Raw genomic sequence first — 23,032 nt, 5'->3', positions numbered from 1 at the left:
TGAACCGCCCATTGAGAACAAGAACAAGGCAAATAGATATGGTATTGGATATAGTCCAAACGTTTCAACTGACTCTCGTGGTCAAACATCGAAAAGAATTTCAAAACGATTTTCAAATGAATACTCCAACTACTATAACTGTAAGCCTGTTCAGAAACGATATCGGCCGAACAATCAGTTGGGAAAGGCAAAATCACATATTGTTTCACCTATGCATCACACACAAAGCACACACAAAACGAGAAGGACCATATGGAATACAGCAACTGGACGGTCAGTCAGACTGATCCAAGTTTGGATTCCTAAAGGACTAATCAACTTTGGACCCAAATAAACAAAGGGTACCACAATCTTATTTTGTATTTGACTGCAGGTAACAGGTACAAGCACTGGATCTATATGGTATCTAGACAGTGGATGTTCACGCCACATGACAGGAGATTCAAGGTTATTATCTCAACTAGTCAAATACACTGGACCAAAGATTAGTTTTGGAGACAACTCGAAAGGTACAACTGTGGGTAAGGGTAAGCTTATCCATGGTAATTTTGTCATTAATAATGTTTTATTAGTTGAAAATCTCAAGTATAATCTGATAAGCATCAGTCAGTTATGCGATAATGGATTTTCAGTTCAATTTGACAAACTCATTTGCTCAGTCAAAAACTCAACTGATGAGATCATTCTAACTGGCAAAAGATGTGGAAACACATACAAAGTCAGCTGGAATGATCAACCCTATGCACCAGTGTGTCTTATTGCTTCAAAATCTTCGAAAAACTGGTTATGGCATAAGAGGCTAAACCACTTGAATTTCAAATCCATTGCATATTTGAGTAAACATGATCTTGTTACTGGGCTGCCCAAAATGGATTTTACAAAAGACAAAATTTGCTCAGCATGTCAGTTTGGCAAACAAATCAAATCTTCTTTTAAGTACAAGGGTCGTAAATCTTCTTCCCGTTGCTTAGAGCTGTTACATATGGATCTCTTTGGTCCAATACCGGTGATGAGCTTAGGGGGAATGAAATACACCTTGGTGGTTGTAGATGATTTTTCTAGATTCACATGGGTCATTTTTCTCAAGACCAAAGACCAAACTGCTGCTCAACTGATCAAGCTTTTCAAAAGATTATCAAATGAAAAATCAGTTGGAATTGACAGAATCAGATCCGATCGAGGAACTGAATTCATCAATCAAATTCTTTCAAATTATTTAGAGAATACTGGAATCAAACATGAACTCTCAGCAGCAAGAACTCCTCAGCAAAATGGTGTAGCTGAAAGGAGAAATCGAACACTTAAGGAAGCTGCTAGAACAATGCTTGCTGATTCTAGTATCTCTCAAAGGTTTTGGGCAGAAGCAGTGAACACTGCGTGTTACACTCAAAACAGATCAATGATTAATAAGAATCATTTGAAAACACCGTATGAGATCTGGCATGGAAGAAAAAGTGTGGTTTCTTATTTTAAAATATTCGGCTGCAGATGTTTTATACTCGACAATGGTAAAACTCATTTAAAAGCTTTTGATGCTAAATCTGCAGAAGGAATATTTCTCGGTTATTCATCAGTAAGTAAAGCTTACAGAGTCTTCAACAAAAACACTTTAAATGTTGAAGAATCCATTCATGTTGTTTTTGATGAAACTGTACTAACTGATAAGCCAACTGATACAGTTGAGCTAGCTGACAGATTTACAGATATCAGTTTGGAAGATGATGATGAAGAAAATATTCATATGAATCAAAGCAATCTCCAAACACCTGAACCTGAGATATTAGATCAGGCTGTTGAATTGGAAGCTAATCAGTTAGTAGAACAAACAAATGAGATTCAGTTGCCAACTGAAACAGCTCCAACTGAAACTGAAACCAATCAGTTACCTACTGAAGCAGTTACCAATTTGGAATCAACAAATGCTGAACTCAGATGGAAGAAATCACATCCTCCAGAATTGGTGATAGGTAATCCATCTGATCCGGTAAGAACGAGAAATCAAATGCTTAACTTATTCATTCATTCAGCTTTTGTATCTCAACTGGAACCAAAGAAAACTGATGAAGCTCTTGCTGATCCTAACTGGATAAATGCTATGCAAGAAGAGCTAAATCAGTTTATCCATAATAATGTCTGGAACTTAGTTCCAAGACCAATGTCAAAAACTGTTATAGGTACAAAATGGGTATACAGGAACAAACTGAACGAGGATGGTTCAGTTGTGCGCAACAAAGCAAGGCTAGTTGCACAAGGATACAGGCAGGAAGAAGGAATTGATTATGATGAGACATATGCACCAGTTGCAAGACTGGAAGCAATAAGAATATTCCTGGCCTATGCATCATTCAAAAATTTCAAAGTGTACCAGATGGATGTTAAAAGCGCATTTCTGAATGGACAGTTGCAGGAAGAAGTCTTTGTTGAACAACCTCCAGGTTTTGTTAATCATCACCTTCCTGATCATGTCTATCATTTGAACAAAGCCTTATATGGTCTTAAACAAGCTCCAAGAGCTTGGTACGAAACTCTTTCAAAATTTCTAACTGATCATGATTTTTCTGTTGGATCAGTTGATAAGACGTTGTTCAAATTTTCTAAGAATGATCATATCTTACTTGTTCAAATTTATGTTGATGATATCATATTTGGGTCAACTAACCCCAAATTATGTGAGAAATTCGCTAAGTTGATGCAGGAAAAATTCGAAATGAGCATGATGGGTGAACTGACATTCTTTCTTGGATTACAAGTGAAACAATTGGATTCAGGCACCTTCATCAGTCAAACAAAATATACAAAGGAATTGCTAAAGAAATTTGGCATGGAATCGTGTTCAGCTGCAAGCACTCCCATGAGCTCATCAGTTAAACTAGACACTGATCAAGGGGGAATATCAGTTGAGACGACGCTTTACAGAGGTTTAATAGGTTCATTATTGTATCTAACTGCTAGTCGTCCTGATATTGTGTTTGCTGTCTGTATGTGTGCTAGATTTCAGGCAAATCCTAAGCAATCACATTTTGCTGCTGCCAAACGTATTTTGAAATATCTTAAAGGCACACAAAATGTTGGGTTATGGTATTCTAAAGACTCATCTTTCAATTTAGTTGGTTATTCAGATGCAGACTATGCAGGATGTAAACTTGATCGAAAAAGTACAAGTGGATCATGTCAGTTTCTAGGAGACCGACTGATTTCTTGGTTCAGCAAAAAGCAAACATCCATAGCAACTTCCACAACTGAAGCAGAATATCTTGCTGCTGGAAGCTGTTGTGCCCAACTGCTCTGGATTCAGCAACAACTGAGAGATTATGGAGTTGATGCTAAAGAATCACCTATATTTTGTGACAACACAAGCACAATTGCTATAACCTACAATCCAGTTCTTCACTCTCGAACCAAACACATAGATGTCAGACATCACTTCATCAGAGATCATGCTCTCAAGAAGGAAATCAGACTGGAATACGTCTCAACTGAACAACAAGCAGCTGATATCTTCACCAAACCACTACCCGAGACTAAGTTTTCTCATTTTAGAAATATACTTGGTTTAATTGAGTTATCTTAAATCAGTTCAATGGACGTACATCAGCTGTTCATTTTTTTTTGTCGCTTATTAGTTTTGTTTTGTTCTGTTTTAGCATCTTATCAATTTCTGAGACTGATAAAACTGATCGTTGCATATTATAACAAAACTAAAAATACTAGCTTTTCATTAATAACTGTTAAAATTGTTTTTGATTACATCCTTCAGTTCTTGATCAACAGACTCCTTCCAGTTCTTTAACCATGCTCCCAAGTCTTCAACCTGAATGGAAACAAAGCTGGGTGATGCAGCTACACTCTCCAGGAGTTTCTTCTCTTTACGGAGCATTAACTCGTAAAGATTGTCAGGTCTGAAAACGTCTTCCACGTTGAACTCATGCAGTCGGGCTCGATACTTCTCGAGCTTTCTCTGTTGTTTAGGAATGGTAGCCATTTCATTCTCCCAGAGGACATGGAGCCCCTGGAGATTTTCTTGATATTGAAGGATATACTGGAAAACTTCGTCTTCTACTTGCATCTTCATGCGCTCCAAAGCTGTCTTCATTATCTCTTCTACCTTCATCAACGTTTTAGAAGTACCAGCGTCTGCCATTTTATTCTAACCTTGTTTCTTAAAGATATTTGTTACTAACCGCTTCAATCTTATTTATAGAACAGGATGAGGAAGACGAAAGGACGCTACTTTTTCAACGTCGATCAATCTTCTATATTTCAGGATTTATTTAATCTGGTCTTTAGTGTTATCTTTCTTATTAATGCTTGTATTCAGGGGAAACATTAAGGGTTACGAAATTAACTGACAAGACAGCAGTTGATAAATAAGAAACAAGATTCATTCATTAACAGGATCTGAAGAAATTCTCTCTGATTACATCAAGATATTTTTGTTCCATATAGATCATCCATATGGACACCCATCCTCTTATTGCTGGAGTAGAACTCTTGCCATAGCTGTGTGAGCGGATGAGCTTCCTCAAAGCTCCTCTTTCTTTGTACACCATCAACTGATAGATATGCGGGTCATCAAAGAAATCAAAAGTTTCGGAAACGTGCAAACGTTCCCGGTACTTGCTTATTTTGGCCATCAGTCGTGGAGTATTCACCTCTCCACTATAGTACAGCACCTGAAGTTCCTGCAGTCTTTCCCAAAGGCCTAGCACCTCATCATATATCTGCTCTTCTATAGCAGATCTCATTTTGGCCTCAGCTGCTTCCATGAAAGTCGTAGCATCGTCAGGAACTCTTGAACTTCCAGCTCTTGCCATTTGTGTTTGTCGCTTAAATGATATATGTTTAAATCTAACTGATTTACTTGTATTTATAGCACAGGATGACGCAAGATAAATTGATGACATCAGCCGACGATTAATCTCCTAAGCAATAAGATTTTCTTCTGTTTTAATGCTTCAACCTTCAGTTCCAGCATGTTTTAAGGGGGAATAATCTGATTTAAAATGATAACTGAGAAGTCAGTTGTTAGCAAAGTCTCGACTGAACTCGCTCAATTTTTATTAACTGACAGTTCAGTTGAGAATTTTTCTAATCTTCTCACATACGTTATTCATTTAATCATATTTTATTCAGATATACCAGCGTGACTGATTTACCAGCATTAAATGCTCTCTGACAACCACTCAGAGGTTGCAGTGTGACACTTTCCCAATCATTTGAATTATCCACTTGCTTAGTACACACATACACACGTTTTTTTTTAAATTTTTCATGGACTGACACGTGTCCGATAATTCAAACAGTCACACATTTCATTACTTTACCCGCTTCAATTCAGTTCATCGTCCTTACGCTTTCAGCTATTCTAAGTTCTCAGAGTTTATCACCAAAACTTATTCTCTCTTCGTTTCAGGAATCTACGCATCTTCAGAAATGGCGAATCAAACACCAGCATACATAATGAATGCAATGGCGATAAATTTTGGATCCATTCTATCCTTTGGGGACACTGAAGTAAAGAAAGTATTTCAGAAACTAGATACAGCTGGATTGAAGAAATTCTTGGGCCAATATTCTCAGGAAATATACGTAAAGGAGATTCAAGAATTCTATTCTTCTGGGCAAATCAATGATGCTGGAGAAATTGTTTCAATAATCAACAACCAACAACTGATCATATCCGAGGATTCATTCGGAGAAGCCTTTCTACTGCCATCTGATGGCATGACACTTCTATCAGAGGTAAAAGCATCAGACATAGAGGAAATGCAAACTAAACTGTCAACTGATGGGCAGAAGATTAAAGTCTCAGACCCAAAGAAGGAACTCAAGCAAGAGGTACAGTTGTTAGCAGATGTTGTTGCAAAGGGTCTTCTCGCTAAAGCAGGTTCTTTCGCTGCTTTGACCCTTGAGAAATTTCAAGCCATGGCGATCATCATGACGGAACGGAAGTTTAACTGGAAACATTTTCTGTTTACAATTTTGAAGAATATGTTTGTCTCACCGAAACAGTCTAAAGGATTTGCTGTGCAGATCAGTTATTTGATGAAAGTCAAAAGTTTGGTGGGTAATGATTCTGAGACAACGGCAAAGTTCAAGGTCTTTAATGCCAAAAACACCCAGCCCATCAAAATCAAATTGGATATCTCCCCTGTTAACTTTATTGCAGTAAAGAAGGAGATAGGAGATCAACAGACTGCTCCAAAATCAGTTAAGAAGGCCAAGTCTTTGGCTCAATCGAAATCAGTTAAGAGAAAACTGATAATAACTGAATCTGAGTCCGAGGAAACTCCTTCACCTACAATATCAAAGAAACCAAGGACTCGTAAGTCCAAACCAGCAAAATTTCAGGTCAATATTCTTGCTGAAAAGGCTCCCTCTTCCAGTACTCAAAAGCCCATTGAAGCAGTGCCCTTAAAAGTGGTTATTCCGGGCCAAACTGAAAAATCAGTCTTGATCAAAGCTCCTCTGACTAAGGTCAAGACCCCTGCTGTATTAGCCCAGGCTAGGCCAAAGGGTATTTCAATTATTGAAAGAGTTGAAACAACGAATACTGGACTTGATATTCCTCATATATTAAGTTCAGACAAGGGAAAAGAAAAGCTGATTGAAGAACCCAGACCCACCAACTCCATTCAAACTCACATTGATCTTGTATGGGAACAAGTCAATGGTTTTGCTGCTACACAACTTGTGGCATATGATAGCTGGACAGCCTTCAGGACAGAAGTTTTTGCTAAACAACTGAAGAAAAAGTCCCAACTGGACAAATTTATTAAGTTGGAAAACATCGTTCTCAAAACTGTCAAGGCAGCTACAATTGTCCAGGCTCTGCATCGCAGAAATTATTTCTTTGATCAAGTAAGGGCCAAGAAGTTGGCTCAGATTTTGGAATCTCTGAAAACGAACTACACTCCCACTGATCCAACTGCTTATTCCGATAGAGCCGTGATCACTCAGCTGGATACTGATCTAATCGGAATTCAATCACAAATCAAATTTTGGGAATTAGATCAGGAATTGGTATTTCACAAAGGCACGTCTGCTGATAATGAAAGCAATACAGAGATGGTGACTGCGGAACCACAGCAGCAAACTATAAACACTGAACAGGTTTTTCCTTCAACTGAACTGCCAGTTCAGACTTCACCAACTGCTGAAAAACAACTATACTCTGAGGCTGATCTCTCTTTTGCCACCATCGATGAAATAATCCAGACAGTATTGCAAGAATCTCCGAAGGATGCTCTTAGAACTGATTCAGTTGATCACTCCGTTGATCACTCTATTCCACAAGATTCTACATTAGCTCAGCTAGCTGTATCTGCTGAGAAGTTGTCTCCAACTGAAGTGTCAGTGACCGAAACTGATCAATCTAAAGAGGTACCAGTTGTAGAGACCACTGGATCGCCTACTCTTCACATTCTCTCTTCACCTCATTCAGTACAGGCAGAGATTGTTACAACTGATGTCAACATTTCTCATGAGATGGACAAGACTGATAAATCGTTGATCATTTTTGATCAAACTACAAAAGGATCAGATTTCTCTCATCCTCCAGAAGTCTCAGACATGGATCTAGTTCTTAAAGAGATCCAAAATATGCAGAATAACATGAACACAATGGTGACAGCAATGACGAATATGCAAAACACTCAGCTGTCCCACACCTTGAAACAAGATCAGTCTCATGAATTCACTAAAGAGCAATTGACTGTAATACAGGCGGACATTCGTTTATTAACTGCAGCAGTCCTCGAAGTTCAAAAATTCAAAGGAATAGCTGCTTGTATTACTACTTCTCAGAAGTCTTCTAACAGTAAAGTTGATGAAGTTCAGACACTTATGTCCTAGGAAAATGGATGCGCTACAGCTGCTCATCCAGACTTCAATCGAAAATTTTTCTACCTCCATCTCCGTTCTATCAAATCACGTGCAGAAATTATCAGTTCAAGTAGCCCTGTTTGACAAAAAGGGGGAAGAACTGAAAGAGCTAATCAGGGATGAACTGAAAGAACTACTGAAGAAACAGAGAGAAGCCTAAATCTCTTGTTTATTGTATGATTCAGTTGACTAGTGAATATTTATCTGAAATGAGAATCTATTCAGTTTATGTTATCTACAATGGAGTCAGTTACTATTTCCTATGTTACTAAGTTTTGTCAAACACCATAAAGGGGGAAATTGTTGGAAATCTTATTCCGGAGTTTGACAAATTAACCAACTGAACCAAGTAACTGAATCAAGCAACTGATTTACGCATCGAAGTTACTAACTGGTTACGTAACTGATCATTCAGCTACTATTTAAGCGCCTCAACCATCGATCAGTAAAGTGTGTTCCTAACTGAACACGTCATCAATTGATTGCAACAACCGACATATAGTACAGTCTAACTGCAACAGTAGTAGTGGAACGCCGCATATCAGAAAGTTGCAGTGTACGATCTGTCAGAGAATATCGACGTGGCAAACAACGGCTGTTATTCAAATAAATGTTACCGTTGAAACAGAAGCCTATAAATAGTCGAAGAGAGCAGCTGAAGAACTACCGATTTTCTGAACTACTCATTTTACTTGCTGTTACTCTGCGAAAATATTCTCTCAACTTCAAATCAAAGCTCAAGCTTATCAGTTTTATCAGTAGCATTCAGGCTACGTTTTGAGCTAGAAAAAGCACTTTGTAATCTTTGATAAATTGTACAAGTTGTGCTAAGATCAGTTGTGATCTGTAAAAGAGTTGTTAACTAAGAGTTTCAGTTTTGGCAATAGATAAGTCCAAACTGAAGTGGGTCAGTACACGTTACTGTATTTGATCAAAGTCTTTTAGTGTATATCCTATCTTTGTGATAGAAGGGGTGACGTAGGAGTTATTCAAGTCTCCGAACATCCAGAAACATTTCCTGTGTTATTTACTTTCAGTTATTCATTCTATCTTTCAGTCAGTTAGTTTTCCGCAACTGTTTTATTCAGTTTAACTGATTGATATCGACCGACGAGATACTTGAGTCAGTTTGTAACAAAACTGAACCCAACCTTTCGAAGAAGTTTTAATCTAGCAAGTGTTTATTCAACCCCCCCCTTCTAAACACTTTCACCTTGAGTTAACCGATCCTATCAAGTGGTATCAGAGCGAAGTTTATCTTGTCATAGAACATATTCTCTCAACTGATTCAGTATGTCTTCTTTCAACAAAATTCCTATGTTTTCCAGGGAAGACTTTGACGACTGGAAAATCAGAATGCAGGCTCATTTAGCTGCACAAGATGATGATATGTGGTACGTCATAACTGACGGGCCAATGAAAATTCTGAAAGCAAACACAGCAGTTGCCATCACCGAAGGGGCACCTCATAGAATCGAAAAACCCAGAGATGAGTGGACTGCTGAAGATAAAAGAAAAGCAAACCTTGACAATGTAGCCAAGGACATACTGTATAAAACACTGGACAAGATAACGTTCAGTAAGATCAAGATGTGCAAGACAGGAAAAGAGATATGGGAAAAGCTGATTCAGTTATGCAAGGGAAATGAGCAAACAAAGGAAAACAAACTTTCTGTTGCTGTACAGAAGTTTGACAACATCAAAATGAAAGCTGGAGAATCAATGCTTGAATATGATGAAAGAACCAGTGGAATCATAAATGAACTGAATGCACTTGGAAAAGTGTATACAAATAAAGAAGTGGCTCTCAAGATTATCAGAGGACTTCCCAGGGAATGGGATGTCAAGACAATGGCCATGAGGGAATCAAAAGACTTGAACAAAGTTGAAATTCATGATTTGTTTGCTGATCTGAAAGCTTATGAGTTTGAGTTACAAACTCGAGGAGAAGCAGAACCATCAACACCTTCATCAACTACTGCTCTAACTGCTATAAGAACAGAACCAACTGGCTCAGTTGAAAAAGCTGCAGATCAATTGAGCAATGATGCTATGTCATTGTTTATCAGAAAGTTTGGTAGATTCATGAGGAAGAATCAGGGAAATTTTCAGAAGAGCTACCAAAGAAATAACTCCAGAGAAGATTCAAACGCTTGCTATAACTGTGGAAAGCCAGGACATTTCATTGCTGACTGCCCAAAACCAAAGAAGGACAGTCAAGTCTCAACTGAACGGAAAAAGAAATCATATGAGCACAAAAGGAGACCTAAGGATGAAAGGAAAACCTATAAAAAGAAGCATGAACATACCAATGATTAACCTAAGGAGACCTAAAGTTATAATAAATTTAGTGCAAATTTAAGTATAATCCAAACACAAAATTAATAAAAGTCATTCTTTTCCATCATATTTACCAAAACAGAAAGTCTCAAAATACAAAATCTGTCACAAAATAGCTAGAACATACCAATGATTAAATTTTTAATCCACAAAAATCTGTAGAATCTATATCAATCACACAATACTACTAATTTAGATAACCACGCGATCGTGCTTCCTATTGCGTCATCGAGAAACTGCATTTCATCATTTGGTTGAATTAGATCCACCTTGTAACGCCCCGAAAATTTAAAAGTCCACGCGAACCACATGCATGCAAGCAATTAAATTCTCTTGTATTTTAATTAAATGTTTTAATTGCATAAATTAATTATGTTGTGCATATTTACATGTTTAAAATATATTTTTCCTACATTGTTGCATAAAATGTATTTTTAAAGGTTATTCGAGTTGCGATCGAGGAACGGAGACCGAGGGCTGAAAATGAAAAATATTTTTATTAAATAATTATTTTTAATTATTTAAATTATGGGTGATTCTTTTTCTTATTTTTGAAAATATGGGGTTTTGAGGTAATTTTATACACCGGAACGTAATTTTTATTGGTGTTGGATTTTTAACAAAAACGCGAACGTTTTAGCAACCCGGCTAATAAATTCACAAAACTTTATTAAACAAAACTATTTTAATGTTTTTATTAAACACTAATGGGCTAATTGAGCCTAATTAATATGGTTAATGGGCCTAAGCTAGCAATTAGAGTTTAATCAGGATTCTAAGCATTATTTAAACAAAAAACTCACCCCATAATCGCCACAACCCACGCCCCATCCCTCAACAATTAACAAGACTCCCTTTCTCTTAAATTACAATTCACGGCACACACAAGCAAAGGAAGAAAAAGTTTCAAAATCAAAGGAAAAGCTTTGTTAGTTCAAGGGAAAATTCGGCCAAGGTGTACGTCGTCGTTCTTCGCATCGTCGCTTCGTTTTCGTGTGTATAATACGCAAAGGCACGTCATACTTCTTTTTTTTCTCATCTTTCACACCATATTATGTATGTTTAATCATGTGTGCATGAAAAATATGAATCCCTCCATGTACGTATTTCGTTTTTATGGCTTGTGCATACCAAAACATTGATTTTTATGCATTAAAACTTATGGTTATGATGCACAAAGGGGCTGCCATGGTAGGGCTATGGGAAGGGACGTTTTTTCACATGTTTAAGGGTCCCTAGGTGTATGTTTAAAAGCTGAAAAATATAGGAAACCATTATGAACGAAAATTGTATGTTTTAGAGTCCTAGGGTACGGTTGAAGGGCTAGGCGTGTTTGGGGCTGGTAGGTTCGGTCCAACAGCATGTCATGGGTTTTTTCTAGGTCCTAGGATGGTTGGGTAGAGGCTGGACATTGTGGTTAAGGGCTGAAGTCGAAATTAGCCTAGGTTCGAATCATATTAGGACTAGGACTCTTGGTGCAGAAAAATTCAGTAGCTTCCTAGGCGTGTTCAAGAGACTTAAGGGGCTTGATTTGGGTAGAATATGGTTTAATTAGTCGTTGTTAAGCTTTGGTTCAAGTTTGGTAAAATTTGGTTAAGTTTCGAGTCAAAATCGAGATGTACGTCTAAGCATTAAAAACAAATAAACAAGAATTAATTGAAACGCCTAGATTTAAGCTTAATAAAATTATGAAAAATTATATTTAAGCTCAAATAATTATTAAAAGTCTAATTTTTTAATTTGGGAATTTTATATTAACGTTTGGTTTAATTCGTGATTAAAACGCATTAATACGTTATATTTAAAGATTAATTTAAAAGTCATCGATTTAATACAAATAAAAACATCGAAAATTAATATAAGCTTAAATAATTATTTGGGATGGCATAAAGTTGACGAAATTAAGAAAAAGTCAAAACGTGAAATTTTACGTGTAGAACCCGTAAATTGGACTGCGTATAAGCCATGCATAATTTTTAGTATTTAAATTAAAATGATTTTTATTGCATGAGTATTTAAATTCTTTTCTTTAAATTTATTTATTTTACGCAGTAGTTTAATTGTTAACTTTTCAGTTAAATAAGTGAGGCCGGACTGGAGATGGAGTATTGAGATAAGTTAATAAAGACTTATATAAGAAGTGGTATTTTAGCATGTTTATTTCATTAATTTATGTTTAATTATTCTTAAGCATTTTAGGCATAATTCATGCATGGTAGAATTTATTTCATACATTTTAAAAGTTCGTGCATTAAGATTTTTAAGTTGCATTTCACGTTCGAGCGAGGATCGGAGACCGGGGAATTTTCAGAAAATTATTTTAATTACACGATTAATTTTTAAAAATTAATTTAGACCATTTTAAATGTATTTTTCAAAAATGGGAATTTTTGGGTATTTTTACCCGCATGATTTTTATTTTTTATCGGTACGCTAATTTTTTCGAATCGGATGACTTTTTAATGGTTCGGCTATTTATTTTCAAAATCTTTCCAACTCAAAATATTTTTCGAGAGTTGGTTTGAGCTTAATGAACCTACTTTTGAGTTTATAGGGCTTAATTATCCCATTAACTAATTGTTTACTATATAATTAAGCTACTAAACCCCATTTACCCTAAACCTAATTACTTCATCAGCCGCCCACCTCCTCCACTCACAGTGACGGTTTATTTCACCCTACCTTGTGAGGCACTGTCCCAATGAGATGATCAAAGGTCCAGATTTAAACACACATACACCCCATGAAGTGATCAAAGGTCCAGATTTAATCACCATGTAAAATCAATGGCTGAGATCCTGTGAGGGCACTGCCCCCCACAGGTAGCATCTACTCTACCCACAATTCCTCTCGTGATTTTTGCTGCTGCATGGTGCCGGTGGCTCCATTTTTCCTTCCAAGCAAAGATCTCCTCTTCTCGGCCATGGGGTACTCGATCGATTGTCTTAGAATTATTATCAGGCGCATGTATCTTTCATTCTGCATCATACACATTATATATTTTCTGATTTGTGGCGGTTTGGCTTCATAGCATTCTCGATCCAATCGTCATCATGAAGGATTAACGGGTGTTGTTCTTACCATGCACACTTTTAAATGTCACTCATGTTTTTCTGAATTTTGTGCAAGGGTTGCGGTTCTTGGGTGTCTAGAGACTGCTGGTATTGTAGAGTTGCTGTCTTGAGGCTTAGGAAAGTGCTGGATACTTACGGGTGTTGCGTTGAGAGGAGAGTTCTTCACGAGTGGCTCGATCTTGAGTGTTGCAGCGTGTATGGCTCGACCAGCGCTGGCAGGGACCTTGCTGAGGCTTGGACCAGACCCTGCTGGTCTGAGACAGGGCTTGGAAGGGCTCGGTTTGTGATGGACCCGTCCTAGACGCTGTAGATCGGTAAGGGGTGAGGTTAGCTTCGGCTTGCATGTTAGAGGGAGAGTAACGAGCTGTAGGAGATTGCGGTTGCATGGGTCTAGAAACGTGTGTTCAGGGTATCAAGTAGGGTCTCAAGGTGGGGAAGAGGAGGTCGGGTCATGGTTGTTTCACCGGGTGTGGGAGGTGGCGTGAGTTTTGGTGGAGAAGGAAGTGTATGAGGGGTGGTTTAGGAAAGTACCGAGGAGTAAATAGCTTCCTTAAATTTTTGCCGACCAACTCTAGGTCCCACATTGTTATTTTAGGAACTTTAAGTGTTTGAAAAATATGGTAAAGAAATTGGGAAAAAATTTAGTTGTGTTTCAAGTCGATTGGGATTAAAACCGGGACCCCGGCCCAAATTTTAAAACAATTCGGTTAAGTTTTGAATTGGGCTCGAATTTATGTCTAGGAATATTTTTAAAAATTTTTGGGATATTTTAAGGAGTTTGGTAAGCTTCGGGTCAATTTTAGAGGTCCAGGGTTGAAACGATAATTTTTGGGTTACCAGGGGCAAAATGGTCATTTTGCACCCGGGATGAGATTTTAGTCCTAGCAGCGCCCTAAGCACAAATCATAATATTTTTAAATGTTAATGCATCACGTTTACGATTTTTACGCTATTATAATAATTATGGTGCATGCTTAATTTAAAGGAATTAAGTGAGAAAGTGAAGAACACTCCGTCTCCGCCGCGCCGCGTCGTTATTTCGTTTGTTTTCTGTCAAAACAAACCAAGGCATGTTTATATCTTCTTTCACTCTTCAATCAAGCCATATAGATATTTTTAAATATCGTAAGTACATGATTTTAATGCAAGAAGATCGAAATTGTTCATAGTTAATTATGTTATTAATTATATTTCGTGCAAAAGTACAAATTTTGAGATTTATGCGATATCGCTTGTGGTCACTTTACTATCAGTATTAAATCCGGTCACCAGTTACCGGTTAGTTCAGTTGTTTCACCCAGTATTGTGGCAGTAGTCTGATCAGACGTAAATCCGATCCCCAGTATCGGTCCGGTCCCCAGTATCGGTCCGCTCAGTTCAGTTCAGTTCAGGGACCACTTGCATAGACCATAATCTCACCAGAAAATTATTACAAGCTATTTCAGTACAGGGCTCCATGGAGCAAACATTTTTACTATGATTTTTCAGTTAAGTTATGCACGTATTATAATTGCTCATGACATGATATTTCATCCCATGCAAATTTTTACTATATTATTTACTCTTTATTTACGATATATGCATGCTGAGTCTTTAGGCTCACTAGACTTGATTGTTGTAGGTAATGACGAGGTCGGGGCCGAGGGCGGGGACCAGTGAGCTAGCTTGGGTCGGCGGTAGTGGGACTCGAGGACCTTATTTCAGCATTTATTATTTTTAATTTAAACCAAGTTTTTATCTTGCTGAATTATTTTTAAGTCATTATTTTGCAAACATTAAATTTCTTCCGCTGCTATTTTGAATATCAAACATTTTATCAGTTTAACTTATGATTGAGACATTTTAATTATTTAAAAAGAAAAAAATTTTAATTTTTCGCAAATTTTCAAGCACAAATTTTCGGGCCTTTACAGTTGGTATCAGAGCCTATGTTCTTGTAAAGGGTTACACTACTACTGACCACGAGAAGCTCACGAAGCCACGTCTTTGGTCTGTAAGTTTTACATTTCAGCATTTTATTTAAAGCATGAATTATTGTAACAGCATAGTTTCATGAAATATTTACGTTCAGATTTTGATTATCCAGTATTTACTTAAATTTAAAGAAATAATGTAATTATGCATGTTGGTTACGTTTGGAATTGGAAATGTCTAAGAATTCGAATATTGGGCTTTAGAAGAAGTTGAAAATGACTTGACTGTATTAATTTTTAGATCAGTAGTATTGATGTCCTTCTTATGGGTCATGAGTTAATCTAGAAAATTATGAATGCTTTTGGGACTTGAAGAATTTCTAAGAAATTATTGATGGTTCTTGGTTGCTAGTCGAGTGAATTTTTGAGGATTTCATATAAGCATTAGCGATTCGAAGACTACGACAATCTTTAGGATTATAAATGTACAATTTGAGAATTTTAAGTATCTATAAAAATGTAAGATTAATTATGAGAATTTATTTAGGATGCATGCTCTATCTAGTTGGATTTAAGGATTGAATTGCATGAATTAAGAATTTTAAGGACCCGATGGTGATAACCAATAATTTGAGGACCTAAGTGTAAAAACAAAATTCTAAGGGACTATTTTCGAATTTACCAAATTTTGGGATTTAATTTGGAGTTGAGAATTTAAAAGTTTAATGAGGTAAAAATTGAAAATTTTATGGGGACTAGAAATGCAAATTTCGTAGGATTGTAGGGCCAAAATGATAATTTTCGGGAAATTCAAAGGCCAAATGGAAAAGTCTGAAATTTTTAAGGAGTAAATGCGAACTTTTGAGGAACACTTGGGATTTTAAGTATTTATAGAAATGTAAGACGTGTTATGGGAATTAATTTTGGGTTTAATAAACTTAAGGCTATTGAACCTTATGATAGGAGAAATCTATAAAATGAAATTGGGAATACTGGGGATTAATGGGTAATTGTGGAATTTTCGAGATTTAGGAAAAAAAAAATTTAATAATGTTTGAGGAAACTAAGAATTAATGTTGCAATTTTTAAGAAATTTGAGAACTTAATTAGTAGTAAGTGAGAATTGAACGGTTTAAAGGATAGGACTTTTCGGTTATTTAGGCTTGAAGAAAATATAGAATATTTAGATATTTGAGTTATACTGTTATAATGAATAGTAACCAAGGACATTGTAGGATATATGAATCAATCTTATGCGTGAAAATTTAAGCATTAGTGAAATAATGTTGTGGCAAATTAAGAAATTTAAAATGATGACGATTTAAGGTAAATTTGATCGGTTAGTTAAGTTATAAGAATAAACATTGAGTTAGTAAATTTTTGGGAACGTAAGTTGATGTGTCACAAGTTTTAGTGATCATGATCTTAACAGTTAAGATTATACCTTGTGAGAATTTAAATTTTTTGAAAGATGGGTACAATGAGGGTTAGTTTAATCGATAGACAAACGCAAGAGGTGAGGTAGACACCTTTGTCTTGGGAAATGTTGGAAGTCATTAACAAACTTGGGACTAAACGGATATGTGTATTGGGATTATTTTATTCAAAGCTATTTGGATTAGGTAAGTTTGAATTTCAAATTTATGGAATATTTGTTCATACGGAATTTTGGGTGAAATAAAAATAAAAGAGAATTAGTTGTGTTCGATATAGGTTACCAATGGACGAATGTTAAGATTTTATCGAGTAAGAAATCTAAAATTTGATATGAGAATCCTAGAATTTTATGGGTTATAAGTGAAGTTGGTTTATTAGAGTTAGTTCATCATTATCAGGTGATAAATTTTTAAGTTTTATACGCTAGTATTAGCTAAGCATTGAGGATACGTAAGAATGCAACATTCGTTTCAATGAGGAAAGTCCAAGGACCTTAGGCCTCAACACTATATTGTAATTAGAAAGAAATAGTTTAAGCATGTAATTGGGACTTGAAGAGCTTTAAAATACAGATATAAGATCGTTATTGTATATTGGAGTTTTATGGATTGACGTTACTCGAGGTTTAAGATTTGCAACAATTTTATATTTGGGGTATATTTGTAAAAAGTTAAGTTACGTAAGTTTGGTGCCGTAAGATAAAGATTCGATTCAGTGATCTTAATCTAACTTTGTTATGGGGTTAAGATAAAGATTAACTTTTAAATGTATAACCAAGGATAGCAGTCGGTCATTAAAATTTTAGAGGCTAAGGTTTCCAAAGTTGAACTGCCTAAATGCTATGTAATAGGACGCTGGACATTATGGGTATAATATAAGAAAAATAAAGTGCGATAAGTTTGGATATCAATTTCTAGTATGAGGAATCGTGAGAAAGTCAGAAATTCAAGGACATAGAAAAATAGAACTAAGTCACCATAAGTTGTTTTTAAGTTGCGATCCGCAAACGAGAAATTTGGTAGGCAAATTTAATTAGGATCGAGGAGACGTAAGGACAGCTCGACATTTATTTTATCAGAGTAGCGCAGTGGAAGCGTGGATTATTGGGAGGTTAGAATTAAGAGTTTAAACTTTGGTGCATCGAGGATAAGCGAATTTCGGGGACGAAATTCAAATTAAGGGGGGAGGATTGTAGAACCCGTAAATTGGACTGCGTATAAGCCATACATAATTTTTAGCATTTAAATTAAAATGATTTTTATTGCATGAGTATTTAAATTCTTTTCTTTAAATTTATTTATTTTACGCAGTAGTTTAATTGTTACCTTTTCAGTTAAATAAGTGAGGCTGGACTAGAGATGGAGTATTGAGATAAGTTAATAAAGACTTATATAAGAAGTGGTATTTTAGCATGTTTATTTCATTAATTTATGTTTAATTATTCTTATGCATTTTAGGCATAATTCATGCATGGTAGAATTTATTTCATACATTTTAAAAGTTCGTGCATTAAGATTTTTAAGTTGCATTTCACGTTCGAGCGAGGATCGGAGACCGGGGAATTTTCAGAAAATTATTTTATTTACACGATAATTTTTAAAAATTAATTTAGAGCATTTTAAATGTATTTTCAAAAATGGGAATTTTTGGGTATTTTTACCCGCATGATTTTTATTTTTTATCGGTACGCTAATTTTATCGAATCGGACGACTTTTTAATGGTTCGGCTAATATTTTCAAAATCTTTCCAACTCAAAATATTTTTCGAGAGTTGGTTTGAGCTTAATGGACCTACTTTTTAGTTTATAGGGCTTAATTATCCTTTTAATCTTTAATTAAACATTTTAGGGCCCATTAACTAATTGTTTACTATATAATTAAGCTACTAAACCCCATTTACCCTAAACCTAATTACTTCAGCAGCCGCCCACCTCCTCCACTCACAATTCCTCTCGTGATTTTTGCTGCTGCATGGTGCCGGTGGCTCCATTTTTCCTTCCAAGCAAAGATCTCCTCTTCTCGGCCATGGGGTACTCGATCGATTGTCTTAGAATTATTATCAGGCGCATGTATCTTTCATTCTGCATCATACACATTATATATTTTCTGATTTGTGGGTTTGGCTTCATAGCATTCTCGATCCAATCGTCATCATGAAGGATTAACGGGTGTTGTTCTTACCATGCACACTTTTAAATGTCACTCATCTTTTTCTGAATTTTGTGCAAGGGTTGCGGTTCTTGGGTGTCTAGAGACTACTGGTATTGTAGAGTTGCTGTCTTGAGGCTTAGGAAAGTGCTGGATACTTACGGGTGTTGGGTTGAGAGGAGAGTTCTTCACGAGTGGCTCGATCTTGAGTGTTGCAGCGTGTAGGCTCGACCTGAGGCTTGGACTAGACCCTGCTGGTCTGAGACAGGGTTTGGAAGGGCTCGGTTTGTGATGGACCCGTCCTAGACGCTGTAGATCGGTAAGGGGTGAGGTTAGCTTCGGCTTGCATGTTTGGGGGAGAGTAACGAGCTGTAGGAGATTGCGGTTGCATGGGTCTGGAAACGTGTGTTCAGGGTATCAAGTAGGGTCTCAAGGTGGGGAAGAGGAGGTCGGGTCATGGTTGTTTCACCGGGTGTGGGAGGTGGCGTGAGTTTTGGTGGAGAAGGAAGTGTATGAGGGGTGGTTTAGGAAAGTACCGAGGAGTAAATAGCTTCCTTAAATTTTTGCCGACAAACTCTAGGTCCCACATTGTTATTTTAGAAACTTTAAGTGTTTGAAAAATATGGTAAAGAAATTGGGAAAAAATTTAGTTGTGTTTCAAGTCGATTCGGATTAAAATCAGGATCTCGGCCCAAATTTTAAAACAATTCGGTTAAGTTGTGAATTGGGCTCGAATTTATGTCTAGGAATATTTTTAAAAATGTTTTGGGATATTTTAAGGAGTTTGATAAGCTTCGGGTCAATTTTAGAGGTCCAGGGTTGAAACGATAATTTTTGGGTTACCAGGGACAAAATGGTCATTTTGCACCCGGGATGAGATTTTAGTCCTAGCAGCGCCCTGAGCACAAATCATAATATTTTTAAATGTTCATGCATCACGTTTACGATTTTTACGCTATTGTAATAATTATGGTGCATGCTTAATTTAAAGGAATTAAGTGAGAAAGTGAAGAGCACTCCGTCTCCGCCGCGCCGCGTCGTTATTTCGTTTGTTTTCTGTCAAAACAAACCAAGGCATGTTTATATCTTCTTTCACTCTTCAATCAAGCCATATAGATATTTTTAAATATCGTAAGTACATGATTTTAATGCAAGAAGATCGAAATTGTTCATAGTTAATTATGTTATTAATTATATTTCGTGCAAAAGTACAAATTTTGAGATTTATGCGATATCGCTTGTGGTCACTTTACTATCAGTGTTAAATCCGGTCCCCAGTATCGGTCCGGTCACCAGTTACCGGTTAGTTCAGTTGTTTCACCCAGTACTGTGGCAGTAGTCTGATCAGACGTAAATCCGATCCCTAGTATCGGTCCGGTCCCCAGTATCGGTCCGGTCCCCAGTATCGGTCAGCTCAGTTCAGTTCAGTTCAGGGACCACTTGCATAGACCATAATCTCACCAGAAAATTATTACAAGCTATTTCAGTACAGGGCTCCATGGAGCAAACATTTTTACTATGATTTTTCAGTTAAGTTATGCACGTATTATAATTGCTCATGACATGATATTTCATCCCATGCAAATTTTTACTATATTATTTACTCGTTATTTACGATATATGCATGCTGAGTCTTTAGGCTCACTAGACTTTATTGTTGTAGGTAATGACGAGGTCGGGGCCGAGGGCGGGGACCAGTGAGCTAGCTTGGGTCGACGGTAGTGGGACCCGATGACCTTATTTCAGCATTTATTATTTTTAATTCAAACCAAGTTTTTATCTTGCTGAATTATTTTTAAGTCATTATTTTACAAACATTAGATTTCTTCCGCTGCGATTTTGAATATCAAACATTTTATGAGTTTAACTTATGATTGAGACATTTTAATTATTTAAAAAGAAAAAAATTTTAATTTTCTGCAAATTTTCAAACACAAATTTTCGGGCCTTTACATTACGTCTAGTGATAAAACGATCATTTTACATACAAAAATTAGTAAACGTCATGGCAGTGCCCTAAATGCTATTTTATATGCTAATATTATTATTTTAAATGTTTATGGATGTTATGATTTAAAATGCCAAAACTTTTATTTTAAAATGTTTATGGATTTTAATATCAAAATGTTTATTTTAAATGTTTATTATTTAATATGTTAAAATGTTGATTTTAAAACTTTTATGGCTTTTTATGATTTTTATATGTTAAATTATGATTTTTAAATGTTTATGAATTTTTATGATTTAACATTGACATTTAAAAGATATGTTGCATGCTTGGTTTAAAAGAAAAACGATATTATATGCATGTTTTTATTAAGTGATGAAAATACGAAATGTTGAAGGACGTGAATGGATTGTGACTAAATATGTTGGAGATATCGTGAGGGTTATGGTCCCAGTGGGAGCCCGGCGATCGTGTTTCTGTTAATACGAATACGAATATGTTAATACATTGGCCAAGACCCAGTTGACTGGTGAGAGTGTCGCTGGTGTCCCCGCCGCCCAGTACTGTGGTTTTATATAGATGAATTCATCGCCCAATATGTTTAAGAATACGAGTCACAATCACGATCTGAATTCAACAAACATGAACATGAATATGTTAATATGAATATGATGACATGAATATGTGGATATGAATATGGATACAAATATAAATATGTTTATGTTTATATGAAAATATGTATGGAAATTTTTATGCATAAGATTATGAAAATGTTTTATTTAAAGTTTTATGCATCATGAAAATGTTTACGAAAATGTTATGTTTGAAGTTTATGCATCTTCATGTAAATGATATTTTAAGTACAAGTATTTTCACTGTTGTATGTGATCTCTATATGTAGTACTTGTTATCAAGATTATGGTGCAGGTTGATGCAGGTGATTACGATAATAATGTGTATGGAGGTCTTGATGATTGACTCTGCTAGACTGAAGGTGCACATAACCCAAGGACCGACGTTAGTTTTCCGCACTAGTTATGATTTATGATTTTAAGTGACGTTAAAGATATTTTTACGACGATTTATTTATGAGTGGTTTTTGAAAGGTTATAGTATGGGCTATACTTTTCAAATGTTATTTTAGGTTTAGTGAACTGTTGGATAATTTTATGCTAAGTTATTTCTTTTGGTTTTCAAATTATAGTTGGTTGGTTTATTTTAAAATGATGTCAAAATTATTTTATGGTTCGGCCGAATGCTAAGTGAGGTTTGAAAAAAAAAATAGTACTTTTTAAGAAAAAAGAATAGCAGACGTTTCACACCTTCTCTACCAAAACCTTATCAACCCCCCAAACTTTCCAACAAAATCCATCAAGAATAACATGATGCACTTTTGTGTTTGGATCTGTAGATGCAATTCGATCTTTTGCAACAACTATTCCATCAACATACCAATGAAGCAACTTACATTTACTATTAACACATATATCTCCACAACTCACATTCTTCAAATTTGACTGCAAATAAACGATACAAGTTTGTTAATTTTACGATTCTTATTTTGTAAAAATCTTGTAGTTTAGAAACACATAATTTTAAGATAGTTATCTGAGCTGTAGCAAGATATTTTTTAACATTATCAAAATCACAACTTTTCTTTGCACCCATATTGTTATCAATATTGCTACCAACTTCATTCCCAATACCACTACCAATGTCACCACTAGCAACCTAAGTTTACAAACTAATTGTATCAAGCATATCTTCATGATAATTCAAAAGCATTTAAGTGTACAATATATCAAACTGATTTTGTATGTTGTTTAATTACTAACACGTTCTTGTTGATTTTGTTGTCTCATACTTTGTAAAAACATGGACTTCATTTCTTGCATTTCTTGTTGAAGGTTATGCACCATATCTTGAAGTTGTTTAACAGTGCCATTTTGCTGTACATAAGCTCCAACTTTTGATCGTGTAGCTCCAAAGTCCATCCGACGCACTCTACCCCGAGCTTCCTTGCCAAACAAATGGCTAATTACATCGCATCATCAGCAATGTTAGTTTTGTTTTGAGATTTAGGTGAACATTCTTGTATTGGTTGTCCCCGGTCTCTTTTCTCCAGTCTATTATTGAATATTAGTGTAAAATCCTTCAATTTCATGAAATCATGTCATATAATCATTTAATCATGCAATCATACCTTTAATCATATAATGTGCATCAATTAGGCATTTAAAATTAAATAAATAAAACAATTAAGCAATTTAAGTAATTTGCATGCATGT

At 35.8% G+C, this 23,032-nt stretch overlaps 1 long non-coding RNA gene across 1 annotated transcript; it reads right to left on the bottom strand.

Moving 5' to 3' along the window:
* Nucleotides 1–10,265: 10,265 nt before the first annotated feature.
* LOC140818575 (uncharacterized) lies at nt 10,266–22,767 on the bottom strand. The gene is made up of 3 exons (XR_012115003.1): nt 22,580–22,767; nt 22,067–22,475; nt 10,266–10,493 (listed from the first exon to the last, which is right to left on the bottom strand). It is a non-coding gene; the product is annotated as an uncharacterized lncRNA (long non-coding RNA).
* Between the last annotated feature and the right edge of the window lie 265 nt (nt 22,768–23,032).

This window comes from Primulina eburnea, chromosome 17, assembly GCF_022965805.1.
Source record: "Primulina eburnea isolate SZY01 chromosome 17, ASM2296580v1, whole genome shotgun sequence".
In the NCBI taxonomy this organism is placed as follows: Eukaryota; Viridiplantae; Streptophyta; class Magnoliopsida; order Lamiales; family Gesneriaceae; genus Primulina; species Primulina eburnea.
Note: the sequence above shows the minus strand (reverse complement) of the source record. Positions and strands in the feature narration are given on the sequence as shown.